This window comes from Mixophyes fleayi, chromosome 4, assembly GCF_038048845.1.
Source record: "Mixophyes fleayi isolate aMixFle1 chromosome 4, aMixFle1.hap1, whole genome shotgun sequence".
In the NCBI taxonomy this organism is placed as follows: Eukaryota; Metazoa; Chordata; class Amphibia; order Anura; family Limnodynastidae; genus Mixophyes; species Mixophyes fleayi.
In genome coordinates, this window is record NC_134405.1 from 95556743 (window position 1) to 95566083 (window position 9341).

The 9341-nt window shown below is 39.2% G+C and overlaps 1 long non-coding RNA gene across 1 annotated transcript in view; it reads left to right on the plus strand.

The window, feature by feature from the left end:
- LOC142149913 (uncharacterized) overlaps nucleotides 1-7599 on the plus strand; it is a 48111-nt gene extending 40512 nt beyond the window's left edge. Inside the window, exon 4 of the long non-coding RNA XR_012690921.1 lies at nucleotides 7403-7599. This is a non-coding gene — a long non-coding RNA (uncharacterized LOC142149913). The remainder of the gene's footprint in view (nucleotides 1-7402) is intronic.
- The last annotated feature ends 1742 nt before the right edge of the window (nucleotides 7600-9341 follow it).

Sequence of the window (9341 nt, forward strand, 5' to 3'; positions counted from 1 at the left end):
GTGGAGGGGGTGCAGCAGCTATGGGTCCTGGAGGCAATGCTGGGTCCCTACAAGGCTCTCAAAAGAGCAGAGACCTCTTCTGAGCGGTGCATGTGTGACCTCGCATTATTAATAGTGATAGAAGCAGGGTCCACCGACAGTACTGAGTAGGGATGTAATGCTCTTTGCAAACTGGCACACAAAGACTGTGCTGACAAATGCATCTCTATATCAAATTAAGTTCAAACAACTAATTTTTTTTAATTGCAGTCATGTTCATCACATATTTGGCAACCCGTTTTGAAGTCACCAGGACTATACCTCTACCAAATCAGAGCATTATAATGTTAACAATAAGAGAATATGAGGTCAGCCAATTCCCAACTGTCCATGTGTAGCCAAGTTTGGAGGTGATAGAGCAACATGCAGCCAATCTAAATAACCTAAACACTAATGACATCCCAGAGCAGTGGTGATATAAGGCTTCAGATAAACCGGTGCTTGAAGATTGTGGTGTGGAATGCAGACAATCACTTAGATTTCAGGTTTTAAACTTCACAAATAACGTATCTCCAGCATCAATTTCCTATTTTATTTCCAGTTTCCATTTCCCTTACTTAGACACTATTGCACCAGCAAGTTGAACTGTAATAGTCACTGCTGCTCATGAAACACTTCTCAACAATCACAGGTGTCAACAAGCAGGCATGATAAGCATTTACTTACAATTCTGTGAGCATGCAGGCAAATGTGTTATAAACACTGCATAGGATGTACTTGTGTGTTGTGTCCTCACTTTCAGCATACTTGATGTTACTCACCAGGTGTTTCTATTTTGTTATTAGCCTCACACAATATTCTGGAGCAATGCTGTCTTGTATTTACTTCAGGGGTCGCATATATGTTATAACTATGTTCTCGCAGGCTGAATATTAAAAAAAAAAAATAACGTAATGCAGTAGAGTTTATGGGCCATTGATGAAGGTAAAGCAAAAAAAAGGAGTAAGTTTGCTTTTAACATAGAGCAAGCCATGTTAAAATTCAAAGGGGTGCAAATAAATTTATTATTTTGCACGTAAGGAAATACTGGCTGTTTCTTCATGTAGCAGACGAATACTTGATGTCATCATTTTTACACTGAAATTTAAAGTTGATCTAGGACATACCTTACCCCAATTATAAATCTGTCTCCACATTTTAAATTCATCTCCCCCTCCCATACAACATAGTTTTGGCAAGGTGCTACGCTACTTCCTTTTTTTTTTTTTTTGCTTTGCTCTCCTTAATGACTCAGACCCTATGTGGTTGTCAATGATAGTGGGAGCCTGACCACTGCCCAGAACAACTATAACATTCATCATCATCATCACCATTTATTTATATAGCGCCACTGATTCCGCAGCACTGTACAGAGAACTCAATCACATCTGTCCCTGCCGCATTGGAGCTTACAGTCTAAATTCCCTAACATACACACACACACAAACAGACAGAGAGAGACTAGGGTCAATCAGTATGTTTTTTTGGAGTGTGGGAGGAGCACCCAGAGGAAACCCACGCAAACACAGGGAGAACATACAAACTCCACACAGATATGGTCATGGTCGGGAATTGAACTCATGACCCCAGCACTGTGAGGCAGAAGTGCTAACCACTTAGCCACCGTGCTGCCATTGCAGGAGAATTGTCATTCAGTAAATCCACTTAATTTCAAGCAACCATTTAGTTTTATAATAAGCTTAATTATTTATATACATAATTATGTATTCACATACTGTACATTTGCAACCCAAAAACAGCTAAAAAAATACTAAGGGGTAAATGTATCATACCCCGGGAAACCTTTACAAGGCAGCGCCGCTTTAAATTTAAGCTGCGAAGACGCCGATCTCCCGCAAGTTGCAAATATTGGGGTATGATACATTTACCCCCAAGTGTTATGATTACTAAGCAACAAAAACCACAACATTTTAATTGTATGGAAACAAAGTACTTATGTATTTATAAAAAAACTTTATATAGCTGTGTTGGTTCTGAGTAATAAGCTTGGTATAACCCAGTTATCCCTCAGTAAACCTCTCACCATTGGGTGCTCACAAAAAGAGCAGAAGTTATGACCTTTCAACAGATTCTTTGCAATGACTAATTCGCTTACAATAAGCAATGACATAGATATATTGCCTCACCAACATTTTATATTTCATTACCCTCTGCTGCTTTATAAACCGGTTAATGGTGCCTACATTCAGTACCATGGACAGTGCATGGGGACAAACTAATTTGTTGTGAGCACAGCAAATTCTTATAGTGGGGCTTATGCAGAGTAGGGCGTACTGCGCATGCACACAAGAGAAAGTGTACACTGGCAGGATTGGAGCTTTTGGACATAGACAGTGTTGGAGCTTGAGTACATAGGCAGGATTGGAGCTTTAGTAGATATGCAGGATTGTAGCTTTAGTACATAGGCAGGATTGGAGATTTAGTACATAGGCAGGATTGGAGCTTTAGTACATAGGCAGGATTGGAGATTTAGTACATAGGCAGGATTGGAGCTTTAGTACATAGGCAGGATTGGAGCTTTAGTACATAGGCAGAATTGGAGTTTTATTACTTAGGCAGGATTGGAGCTTTAGTACATAGGCAGGATTGGAGCTTTAGTACATAGGCAGGATTGGAGCTTTAGTACATAGGCAGAATTGGAGCTTTAGTACATAGGCAGGATTGGAGATTTAGTACATAGGTAGGATTGGAGCTTTAGTACATAGGCAGGATTGGAGCTTTAGTACATAGGCAGGATTGGAGCTTTAGTACATAGGCAGAATTGGAGCTTTAGTACATAGGCAGGATTGGAGATTTAGTACATAGGTAGGATTGGAGCTTTAGTACATAGGCAGGATTGGAGCTTTAGTACATAGGTAGGATTGGAGCTTTAGTACATAGGCAGGATTGGATCTTTAGTACATAGGCAGGATTGGAGCTTTAGTACATAGGCAGGATTGGAGCTTTAGTACATAGGCAGGATTGGAGCTTTAGTACATAGGCAGAATTGGAGCTTTAGTACATAGGCAGGATTGGAGATTTAGTACATAGGTAGGATTGGAGCTTTAGTACATAGGCAGGATTGGAGCTTTAGTACATAGGTAGGATTGGAGCTTTAGTACATAGGCAGGATTGGAGCTTTAGTACATAGGCAGGATTGGAGCTTTAGTACATAGGCAGTACTTTATATTTAAAATATAATCAGTACTGAAACTGTGGAACAAGGCTACAAGAGGTTTAAAACATAGGCATCAAAACATACTGTAGGCAATACTTGAGCTTTGAGAAATATACCTTATTTGAACTACTTGCACAAAAGATGAATCTTGGGAAATAGGTAAAGCATGATCTCTGGCACGTAAGATTTATATGTTTTTGAACATGAACATCATAACCTAAGGTTCACAAAATAGACTGCATAGAAATGTCACAATGCAGGGAGTTAAGTTGCTTTAGGTCACACAGAAATATATGCCACACTGATGGTATCTACATACTAATAAAGGTTATTGTACTGCTTCTCTGAAAGGGGAGGGGAGTAATGTTTTTAATAAGCAGAAATACAGTAAAAGCAAAATGGTTTAATGGAAAATGTCTTTAGAAGGTTTACTTTGTAAAGGGATTCTAGCCTAAAAAGTTGTGATTTTATTATAATTCTGCTGAGTCCTGGGGACTTCCTTTATTAATATGCAGAATTACAGTGTGGGGATCACCATTAGTTGGAAGATTCCCTGAAACATATATTTAAAATAGCCACTTTCTGTTTTGCATGTAAATATATTTGAATTGGTCTGTACTGTAGGTGGGAAGGTATGTATTGCTGCTGTGTGTTCCACTATCATTATATATTCACTGAAAGTTCCTCTTTTGCCTCTATTACACTGCTCTTATAGTTGATATTCATATACTGTAGCACTTATCAGATTGTTTGAGTGTTTGACAATCCTGGAAGAGACAGATCAAGAAGTGTATTATAGGGATTTATTTCAATATATATTGCTAATACTTGCTTTAGTAAGTCGTTAATTCTTAATCAAATTGTAGAGGGAAAAACTCATTCCACCTTCCACAGCAATCTAAATATAGATCCGAGTTATCTGTAGGTTGTTTTGAGGGCATAGTATGCATTGAATTATAGTTCTATTTGATCTTTTAAAGACTAGATTATTTTAATTTGCCAGATACTAAAAAAAATAATAATTATGCTTTTTTTAGTAATGTACTTGCGCACGGATGAATGTGCTTTGCAGCATGTTAATGTACAGAGCAGTGTGGTTTGCAGCATCTGTTAGGTCAAATGCACTGAATGTGAATGTGAGTCCGGCATCGTAGCCAAAGTTGAAAAGTGGTTTGGTGTGCTCTCATTACCACCCAATATGACTGAGAAGGCCATGCACAGACATGTTTAGAAGTAACACAAACATTGTACGTGCTCAAGCACCCACCGAGCTAGCTTCTATGGTGTCCAGTGATATTATAAGATGTAACAATAGACTTTGGAAATTGTAATACCTCATTTAAATTAGCAAAACCGTATTATACATGTCACCCTTATAGGCCTGTCTACAGTGTTGTGTAGATCGACTAGTGAACTATCTCATTAGAGATGATAGTTACATGCGTTTTCTCTGGGAACAATATAATTATGCAGCCGTAGTATACACAGGAGGTCATTTACAAAGTGCAAAGTGTCTGATATGCAGGGTACAGCACTCTTTGGTAGTGATATACACCATATTTTTCTCCTAGAGTTATGGAGCAAAATGGTGTCATTTGCGGAAAAGCAGAAGTTTGCAGCAGCCAGTGGGAGGAGCTGGGCGAGGGTAAAGGCATTCCTTACAAAGTACAGATTAGGCGCTCCATTGCACATAGTTTTGCAGAGCAGAACAAAAGTAAGATTTCATATTGTGGAGCAAGATTACTGAAATGAGATAAAGGGATGGAGAGGGAGCATCCTCAGGGGGTTCACTGCTGTGCACAGTGGCGTTCATCCATATCCACTTCACTAAAGGGTGAGCGGACTGAGATCTGTCTTTAATGGTGCATAGCTTGCACATTTCAATGGCATTTTGGCGGATTTCTGGGTGCCCAATGTATGCCCAAGCTTCAATCAAGCAAGTGTCATATGTAATAAAGACAGCCATATGTCCCCTCAGTCGTATGATTGCTTCGTGGAGCCAGATTTGGGCTTTCAGTTCCACTAATTAAAAAAATAAAAAAATGTTTGCAAAGTAAAGTTAAAAATAGATACAAAATACTAAAAAATGAAATAAAAATAAACACTGAAAAAATGCATTATAAAAATAATTTTTTTTATTTTTAATGATTTACACCTGTTTCTGAGATGACAATAACAGAGCAAGTATTGTGGCGGTACATGTACCGCCGTAATGCTTGTTATATAGACTTCCCTATGCAAGGGCTATTGCTGGTGAAAGGGGCTGTGAGAGAATAGGTGACCTATTCTTTTAAAAAGCCCGTTGTGTTGCACTATATTTTGCGACCACTGGGGGCTGCTCTAGCAAAGCAGTAATGCATCGCTCTGGCTTCTATCTACATATTTTGAATGTAAAAACCTCCATTTTATTATTTCTGTATTTATTACTCCTAGAGATGAGCGGGCTCGGATTGCACTTATCCGAGCCCACCCGAACAGTGCGGATCCGACGGGATCCGAGCACTGTTCGGGTATTTCCGGCGGCAAAAAAACAAAACTGAGGCTATGACATTCAAGTCTCACGTCGGATCTCGCGAGACTCGGATGTCATAAATTCCCCGCTTGCGGCCGCCATTTTCATTCGGGCTCAGATCAGGGAAGGTTGTAGTAGTGGTGCTCCTGTGTCCTGTCTGTGTCCTGTCACTCTGTCCTGCTAATCCAGTGGTTACTTTGTGGTGTGCTCTGTCCTGCTGATCAGTCCAGTGGTGCTTTGTCCAGTGCTCTGTCCTGCTGAGTCCAGTGGTGCTTTGTCCAGTGCTCTGTCCTGCTGAGTCCAGTGGTGCTGTGTCCTGTGCTCTGACCTCCTGAGTCCAGTGGTGCTGTGTCCTGTGCTCTGACCTGCTGAGTCCAGTGGTGCTGTGTCCTGTGCTCTGTCCTGCTAAGTCCAATGTTATTAAAAATTTATTACAAAATAAAATAAAAATTAAAAAAAATTATACAAAAATAATTTTAAAAAAATTATAAAAAAAGTATTAAAAATTTTCTACTGCAATATATAAATACGTTCCCTGTTCCTGCAGTCCAGAAATATTAGTACTGCAATATTACACTATGTTTAATGTTTCTGCAGTCAAAAATATTAGTACTGCAATATATAAATATGTTCACTGTTCCTGCAGTCAAGAAATATTAGTACTGCAATATTTTACTACGTTCACTGTTCCTGCAGTCAAGAAATATTAGTACTGCAATATATAAATACGTTCACTGTTCCTGCAGTCAAGAAATATTACTACTGCAATATATAAAAATATGATCACTGTTCCTGCAGTCCAGAAATATTAGTACTGCAATATTTTACTACGTTCACTGTTCCTGCAGTTCAGAAATATTAGGACCAGAGATTAAACTACGTTCACTGTTCCTGCAGTCCAGAAATATTAGTACCAGAGATTAAACTACGTTCACTGTTCCTGCACTTCAGAAATATTAGTACCAGAGATTAAACTACGTTCACTGTTCCTGCAGTCCAGAAATATTAGTACCAGAGATTAAACTATAATGGAGTACAAAAATTTGGAGGATAAAGTAGGGAAAGATCAAGAACCACTTCCTCCTAATGCAGAAGCTGCTGGCACTAGTCATGACATAGACGATGAAATGCCATCAACTTCGTCTGCCAAGGCCGGTGCCCAATCTCCTAGTAGAGGGCATGTAAAATGCAAACAGCCAAAGTTCACTAAAATTAGCAAAAAAAGAATTAAAATCATCTGAGGAGAAACGTAAACTTGGCAATATGCCATTTACGACACGGAGTGGCAAGGAACGGCTTAGGCCCTGGCCCCTAGATCCAGAGTAAGCAACCGCCAATCTGTTTCAATTGTGAAAAGTTTCGCTTTACAAGCTTTCTCTACATGTAGTTTTGCCTGCTTTGTCTGTACCACAGCACATGTGAATGAACAAAGATGTTATTAATTATCTTGAAATGTAAGTGCATGTACATATATGTAGATAATATCTACAAAGTCTAATTTATTTACTGGTGTGTTATGTGCACCATTTATTTTATGTTGTTTCATATACCTCTATGTATGTGTATTTAATCAGGCAGATATATATATATATATATATATAGCAGCCAGTGGGTGTGACATAAGAATTCCTCACACTACAGAACAGGATACTATATTAACCAATATGATATAACTACATATTTTTACTTTTCAGCTGACTAGAGGCTTCAAGCAATATTTTTTCATACATGTGAAACAAATGAAGATACTTTTTCTCCAGTCTGAGGAATTTCTTCCTGTCATCATTTATTTTAACCCTCAATTCTTTAAAATATTCTTTCAGCTTTGCCATCTTCTCATCTACACCTTTTGCATCATCGGAACCCAGAGAACTATTGATACTTGGGGCCTCCTTCTCTACTTCCGAACTTTCATCTGAAATGACGATGGTATCTAAATGAAGGACGGAAACTGTCAGTTCCAATGTCTGTGTTTTCCTCTTATATGTCCACAGCAGCTACAGCTCCCTCTCTTTTCTTTTTCTGTGTTGCTGTGCACACTTCATCACATATTTTTCTTTCTATAATAGATATCACTATTTTACTAATCATACTAATCATTGTTATTGTTAATTACTTAAACCGTTTACTAACAAGTTTTACAACGTTTTAATAACCACTTTTCATACTCACTTTTTTTCATGTGCATTCGAACCCTCTTCAACTTTTGTTGCTTCTTATTCTTCAAATCTGACCATCATTTCTGTATCTGGAACTTGTTTCTGTTTTCTCCAAGTTTGTCATGTAGCATATTAATCAGCTTTTACATTATTATTTTCTTTCTGTTATAAACTTTTCTGTATTTTTTATCTCCCTTGGATTCATTGGTTTGGCTCTTTTAACCTAGTCCTATGGCATCCCCCTCCACCCCTCCTTTCCTTTGCTCCTCTGACATGTTGTCATGTACCGCTGGTGACAGCCTTGCTCCTTTCAGTTTATATAGACGCTTCTAGTGCATACGTGGACATTAAAAGTTGGTATTGACCAATCATGGCAGCCTTAGCTACAGAGTGGAGCATTGTGGGTGAACGTTCACTTGTCTAGAATTCATCAGCAGTGGTATTTGCAGCTCTGTATTGACACTTTTTGTTAAAGTTTTTCGGACTTTACAAACGGATTCAACGCTTTCTATTCCAAATTTCATCACTATTATAGCAAGGTAAGTACTTTATTACATGAGACTTTATTTTGATCCACAAAATGAGGACTGTGTTCAAGAAGGAACTCAATAAGTTGGAGAGTCCTCCAAAACATCTGGGGCAGGGTCTGAAGATGTGTATGTATCTAGGTTGTGATACTTTGACCTCAAGTGTATCATGATTGACAGAAAACAGCCAGACTGTAAACATGCAACGTGCCCCTGATGGAGTGTAGTTCCTCACCTGTCCCTCTGCAAACTGAAGACATACCGGCAAGTGGCATAGTAAGTAAACACACAAAATCATGAATGCATAAAATATTTATTTACATTTTGGCAAACATGAGTACTTCCAACACAGATGTATATAGATTCTAACATCTCATTCTGCCCTCACCATTACAAAATTCCAAATACTGTACTTCTCCCTGTTTACTTTGGTTGTTTCGCTGGAATTTCTCATCTGGGAAGACCCCACCACTTCCTCAACTTCTACAGTATTATTATTATTATTATTATTATTCATTTTTATTTATAGGGCGCCACAAAGTATCCGTAGCGCCATACAGGGACAAACAATGGCACAGTACAAGGTGAAACAGCACAGTACAAGTAACAGTAAGCACTATAACTCTGGGGGCTCAGGCACAGCATGAAAGAGAGGGAGGGAGGGGAAAAGTGAGTATAGGCAGGTAACTATGGCCCAAGAGGGTGGGTACAGATGACAGGTTGAGAGTCACTGAGGGGAGCAGAGAGAAGCGAGAGGAGACAGGGCAGATGGACCGGGAGGAGGTGAGCAGAGTAGCTGGAGAGCGCAGTTAAAAGTGATGGAAACAGGAGGTAGGAGAGCCCTGCTCAAAGGAGCGAACAATCTAAAGGGAGGGGAAGACAGACAGACACATGGATGAGACGGAGAGACGGGAGAAACGGAGACGGAGTCGAGGAAGGGGGAGAAG